Here is a 6,572-nt window from a genome sequence, read left to right as displayed (position 1 = left end):
AAGATTTAATATGGAAAAATGAATGTCAAAGATGTCATTAATAATTTTTATAATGATTTCATGTTGACAAGATATTTTACATACATTGGGCTAAATAGCCTATACTATTAAAATTCATTTCATCTGCTATTTTCACTTTTCAAATGTGGCTCCTATAGTATTCGAAATGACATGTGTGGCTTACATTAGATTTCTACTGGACAGCCCTGCTCAACAGCTTCCTTCCATGAATAGATAAGGTTAATTTCCTATTTACTGTATGTAAATAGCATCTCTAGCAGAATAAGAACAGTTTATCTATTATTTATTTAAAGAGACCTACTAAAATATCAATTTCCCCAAAAAGCTTTCCTCCCTAGCCCCGAGGTAAGTCTAAGCCTTGCCCCTGCTACACATGAACAAATTATTAATTAGTGGATTCTAAATAAAAGCAAGCTCTCCACGTAGAGTACATGAGAGAAAAAGAAATTAATGTGACTCGTCTGTAAGCCTAAGTGTGATTTAGAAAACCAGTGATTAACATGACAGCCCCACTCTCTAAATAGACAGAGTGGAAAATCAGAGACTAAACCACCTGACTGGAATTAACCCATCCCTCAGGCCTCAGGATATGCTACCCTGCTAGCCTTCTGGCACCTGAAAGTGAATCCTGTTATGGTTTTCCCATCACAAATACTTCCCTTACCCCCATGAGATGTTTCACTAGGGAGTTGTCTCCACTCTAGCTGCAGGAGCCTATATAGAGAGGGATTCCTTGGGTCAGGACTGATTAAGTTTCCTGCCTCTGTCCTCCCCACCTCCCCAGCCCACTGAGGACCTCTGTCCGAGGACACTTCTTTGTCCATCCCGTGGCATCCTGAGCTTATTTCTGTGGGTTCTCTTCATGCCTCTCCCTCCATGCAACTAGCAGTGACCAAGAGGCCGGGCTGCGTGGGGTTTGGGGAGGGAAGCATTTGGCTCCCTGCCATCGCAGCCTGCTGCCAGGGGCTAAATTGGCTAAATTGCAGTGCCTAGGTGAAGATGGAGGTTACCTGTTACAGGAAGACCTCTTAACATGAGGAGGCGTGCCAGAGACATAGCTCTTGGTCAGAAAATACTACCAGAGGCAAGACAATGGTGGTGGTACAGGGGGATGTTCCAGAACCCCGGCGATGGGGTGTTACTGTGCAGCCTTATCTTTAAGTGCTCAGAGAAGTATCGGGAAAATGTGCCAGAAAGCAGAAGTAATTGTGGTCCAAGGGGTGAGAGGCAGAGGTTGGAAAGGGGCAGAGCAGTCCCTCTTCTGGTGAGGTGGTGAAGTGTGTGTCTTGAGTGGGTCAGAGAGGTGCTCCATGAGGGAGGGAAAGTGAGGGTAGAGGCAGGGATCCTAGCAATCTCATGGACAGTAAACACCAGTTTATTCAGTCCTGATTTTGCACCGGACACTGTGTTTCACATGGATTGACTTACATACTCTTTAGAACCACCTGCTGCCAGCTCCATTTGATAGACAGGAAAGCTGAGGTGCTGGGGGCTTGGGTGAGCCGCCCAGTATCACACAGCAGTTTGCAGGCATCCCCGGGATGCAAACCCAAGCTTGTATGATTCCAGTGCTCTGAATTTTCCACCATGCCAGGAGGCCAAATCACAAACACATTCTCTTCTCTTATTCTTCCTAAGGTCGGGAATTTTGTGGGTATTGTCCATGTAATTACTATAAATGATGTTTAGCCGAGCCCTGGCTCATGGAACGTTGAATTTCACTTTGTCACGCTAGATTGGTGCCTCTCAACTTGGAAATGTCGGGAGACATTTTTGATTGCCACCGCTAAAGTACGGGGTGCTCCTAGCGTGCGGTGAGTGGAAGTCAGGGAGGCTGCTAGGCATCCTAGCATGCACCGACCGGTGGTGTCTCATGGAAGAGAACTAGCCGAACCCGAATACCCACAGCACAGGGTTTCAGAAACTCTGCAGCCGAGGAAGCGCAGGGTCATCTGCCTCATCCTGCCCTGCTCAGTCCACTTGACAGCAAGCGACCCAGTCGGTCATTTACTCATTCGGTGCATATGTACTAAGCACCAATTAAGTGACCGTGTTAGGGTCTGTGAACATACGATATTAAAACACCAAATGATTTTACTCAATATTTGTCAAAAGTATAGTTGAGACCTAAGAGCCACACATCAAAGAGGTTTCTTGGAAGGAGGTTTCTTGGAAGAGATAGTTGACACACAAATATTTTTGAGAATTCGACACACTGGGTCAGCCTTTACAGGTTTTGGGAAAGATAAGGCAAAAGATCAAAGAATGTTTATGTATCGGTTACTAACTTTGTATTTGAAGTTAAATCCATACTTATTCTCTATCTTGTCACTATCATGTTCTGTTTTTCTGTCTAAGAGGATTTACTGAAGAGTACAAAGGGCTTTCCAAAAACATCGAGAGGGGTTTGTTTTAAATGTATCTGCAAAGGATATTGACTTGTAACCTCAGACTTATATGCTGGCTATTGAAAGTTATCTTTGTTGCTGAGAATTATATTTATTCACTTACGATTAAATTACCGTTCGTCATAAGAGCTGAAGCACGTTCACCGATCTTGTGTTTCTTAACCCGGTGAAGAAGACTTCACTCAGTTTGTGAAGGACAGTGACGCTAAGCTGTTAACATTCTCAAAGGTCTTCCTTCTCGCCTGAATTCGCGCTAGCAAAAACACAGACGTACCTCAAAGAAAATAATGTCATAAGACCTCTTGCAAATTTCCACAGCACTAGTTCGATGGTTCGAAGAAATTAGATGTGGTTCTTAACCTCAGGAGATAACTCTCTAACTGATGAGGGAGACAAAAATTCAGAGAAATAGTCACACAAAGAAAGACACTACAAGTATTGTGGCTGCAATGACAAGGGGTGAGCGGCTGGGGCATGGCCTCATCCTGGGGAGCAGGCACGGCTTCTCTGTGCAAGTGGTATGGGAGGGAACTCACCAAAGTAGGCAGTAGTTACTCCAGGCAGACAAGAGCTGGAGTGGAGGTCTGGAGTCTGGGAGAGTTCAGGTGGGTGGTGTGCCTGGAGCTAAGGACGTTCGATGGCAGTTGGAAGGGCAGGCAGGGGCTGCACGTCCCAGGCTCAGGCAGGCGGTGTTATCCAGTTTACATTTTCATCTTGCGGTCAGTGCGGAGTCATAGAAATGTCAAAATTAATAGCACAAAGCGCAAAGTGTGTGTTTGGAGAAGCCTGCTCTGGTGACTGGGTGGGGAGTGGCTCATTGTAGGAGCAGAACGGAGGCCCAAAGAGCAGCAGGGAGACAGCTGGTTCGGCGGGTACAGGGATGCTGAGGATGGAGTGTCAGCAGGTGGCTGAGGAAATGGGGAAGGGGAGGTGAAGTCGAGGAAGGAAGGTAAGATGCCCAGCGCTTTCTATACTGTGGAAGGTCTCTGACAGAGGCAGATGAGGCAGGCAGGGGTGTGGAGAACTGACTCCTGGATTTGGGGCTTGTCCCTTCTGCTGGAAACAGCAGAAACTCTGGCTGGTGACTCCATGGAAGTTCGGGGATGCACCTGCACTGACCGCTATGAACAAGAAAGGGGGGAGGACCTGCCTCCCTGTGACGGCATTCATTATTGTCAGGTGCTCGATACGGCCTTTAACTCAGAGGAAAACAGCCATCAGCTCTGAAACAGGAGGGAAAGTCTGGGCCATCTGAACATTTAACTCAAGGATTCAAGCCCTGCCAAGTCCTAATCACAACTCAAACCTTTAAGCCCCCACTTCCTTCTGTGCCGGTAATGACATTTGAAACAGGAAGGAGACATCTACGGAGAAGCAAGACCGTCCTCAGTGAGCACACCGGTCAGTCCTTGCTGGGCTGTCGGCTTCAGCTGTTAATTTGCACAGGAACAGCTTCTGAGCGGATTCTGTGACGGGTCTGTTGCCAAGATCAGCCATTTAAAGCTTACTTGCATTTCTGCTTTCGGCACATGACATATCGCAGGGCCAAGAAAGAATGAATAGGTGCAGAACCCATAACCCAAAGAAGGAGTTGGGACTATTGCCAAAAGCCAAGGGAAAAAGCAAGAGTGACTACAGGAGGAGGAGGTGGAGGAGGAGTGGAAGTTCTGCTTGACGGAGGCAAGGTCTCAGCTTGAGCCTAGGCAAAGGGCAGTCACTCTCCAAGGGGCATTGGCAATGAGTCTCTAAAAGAAGGTTGGAGTCTGTCTTGGATTCAAATCCCAGCTCTGCAAGTTGTTAGCCTTCAGATAAGTCACTTCATCCCTCTGAGCCTCAGTTTCTTTTGAAAAAAAAAAAAAGAAAGAAACAGTGTCTACCCTAGATGACTATGAGGATGAAGAGTTTTTCTTAGGTGTAGAGAAGCCCTTCGCTTGATTCCTGTTGGGCAAACACCTAACTTCAAGGAGTACGTATGAGAGTCTGGCTCTAGGTCCTTCTTTATCTCTTCCACCCTCCAGAGCAAAACTATATGGGTCCTGAGACAACTACAGTCTTTGGGTCAGTGCATCAGCTGATTTGGTGAGTTTCCCCATTGACCAAAGGCAAAGGAGCTGAGGTAGACATTTAGATGAACCTTCCTGTATAGCACATACTCGTCTCTCTGAATCAGCTGGCTGAGGTAATGGGTGTAAGTCACATGCACACTGAGTAGTTAGGGGATTTTAAACTACATCACTCCAATTGTTATTATTTCATCTGTTAAAGTTAGGTTTTTGTTTGAAATTGCTCATTGACAATACTCCTGGACTTTCCTCCAAAAGCCATAAAGATGGCCTCTCAAATTTAGAAAATGCTGAAATTGTTGGAAAGTTTTACTAAGCTGTTTAGAACTTAAAACAACAGCTTACAGCAAAGTAGTTAAGAAATAAACAGTATCTCAGTGTGGTTTCCAGTTCCCTCATGAAGCTATAACTCAAATCTTGTCACATTTGGAAAAGGAGACAGATCAATTATCTAAACATCCTAAGCATTTTCGAGGAAAACACTCTTCCCTCTTGAACAATGGTTCTACCATTAATGATATGGCTCCTTGGTGAGTTATATCATAGCATGTTAGTTGTGGGGAACCTGTTACAAGCTGCTCCTTGGACTTTTCCCAAGTCAACAAAAGTTTCCTTTATAAAGGAGGGATAGTCTTCCTTATAAAAATTTTAAAGGCTATTTGCATCCATTGCAAGCAAATTCTAATCTGTATTTCATTTCCAGCCCTCACTTCTTTCTGCATTTGTCCTATCCAGGTACTAGAAGAGACAATCACTCTCTCATGTGAGGGCATCTTCTCTTCTTTCTGACATTATTAGGTTCCCATGTCTCCCAAAGCTTTTCTTATAACCTCTCTGTGAGAACCTTTCCTCACTTTGGGGGAAACAATACTCCTACCTGGACTGAATAACAGTGTTCATTCTTTCTCTCCTTAGTATACTTCCCCTTGAATCAGTTCTTCAGCCTACAGTCATAATTTGTGGGTTTCAAGTGGACAGTCACAGCTGACAATTAACACCATAGTGCTGTAAGGTATCAAAGCGATTGTTAAATGATCCTCACTTTACAGGTAGGATAACAAAGGTCCAGAAAGGAGGTAGCCTTTATTGAAGCACATGTAGGTATATGATGGCATGACTGGAGTCCAAACCAGACCTCATGACTCTCAGCCCAGCTTGTTCTCATTAATGATGATATATCAACAAGTCTGCATTTGACCCCTTTCTGTAGAAGAATATATTAGCCATTCAGTGAATTTGCATTGAATTGAATGAATTGATACTGAAAGAGAAAATAAGAATATTGTCTTAGGAATTTAGTGTTAAATAAAACATTCATGCCATGTCATATAGCAGCAACTCATCATCACCAGCCCTTGGTCATATATGAATGTTTTTGGAAGATTTCAGTGATGAAAAGGAGGGTGTTATTCTATAACTGACCAGAGCTAGGTCAGTTAAAATCAGAAAACATCTGATTCTTTTTTTATTCCAAATCTTATTCACCAGGTTGTCCAAGATGGGAACTTAGAAGTCAATTAATTTACTAATATTTACTAATATTACTTACTGAAAGCCAATGATTCTGGAAAAACTAAAATTGCCCATTGGATTGAAAATAAGATATATTCCCAATTCTCCTGTTCTTAGTGGCTCAGACTTGCTATAGGCTTTCTATTCCTGCCCAGGTACAACATTTTGGGAAGCCCTCTTTGTCAGTTCCCAAAGTGTCTCTCCTCCTTTGGCTTCTGAACATCCACCATTCATGCTGATAGTCAGGGGTACTAATGTTCCCTTATCTCAATGCATTCAGTAGAAAGGCTTGGAAACACTTTCCTTTATTTACACAGATACCTGCAGGGAATTTTTTTTTTTCCCTGTCTATTTTCCTAGGGAAGAGTGGGCACATTTTTGGATTCATTAGAACAGAGTTAAATGAGGTTGAAAACTTTCCAAGGAAACCTGACGCTATGGTGCAACTCAAGACTATTAACGGAGGGGAACTCTTCAGAATGGTTGGCTCTTTACTAGTAAAGAAAAAGATAGTGTTGCTGTAACTTGGGCATAGATAGTAAAATGGCTTAACTGGGGTTCACAGCCT

Source organism: Mustela lutreola, chromosome 9, assembly GCF_030435805.1.
Source record: "Mustela lutreola isolate mMusLut2 chromosome 9, mMusLut2.pri, whole genome shotgun sequence".
In the NCBI taxonomy this organism is placed as follows: domain Eukaryota; kingdom Metazoa; phylum Chordata; class Mammalia; order Carnivora; family Mustelidae; genus Mustela; species Mustela lutreola.
This window is presented reverse-complemented; position numbering follows the sequence as displayed.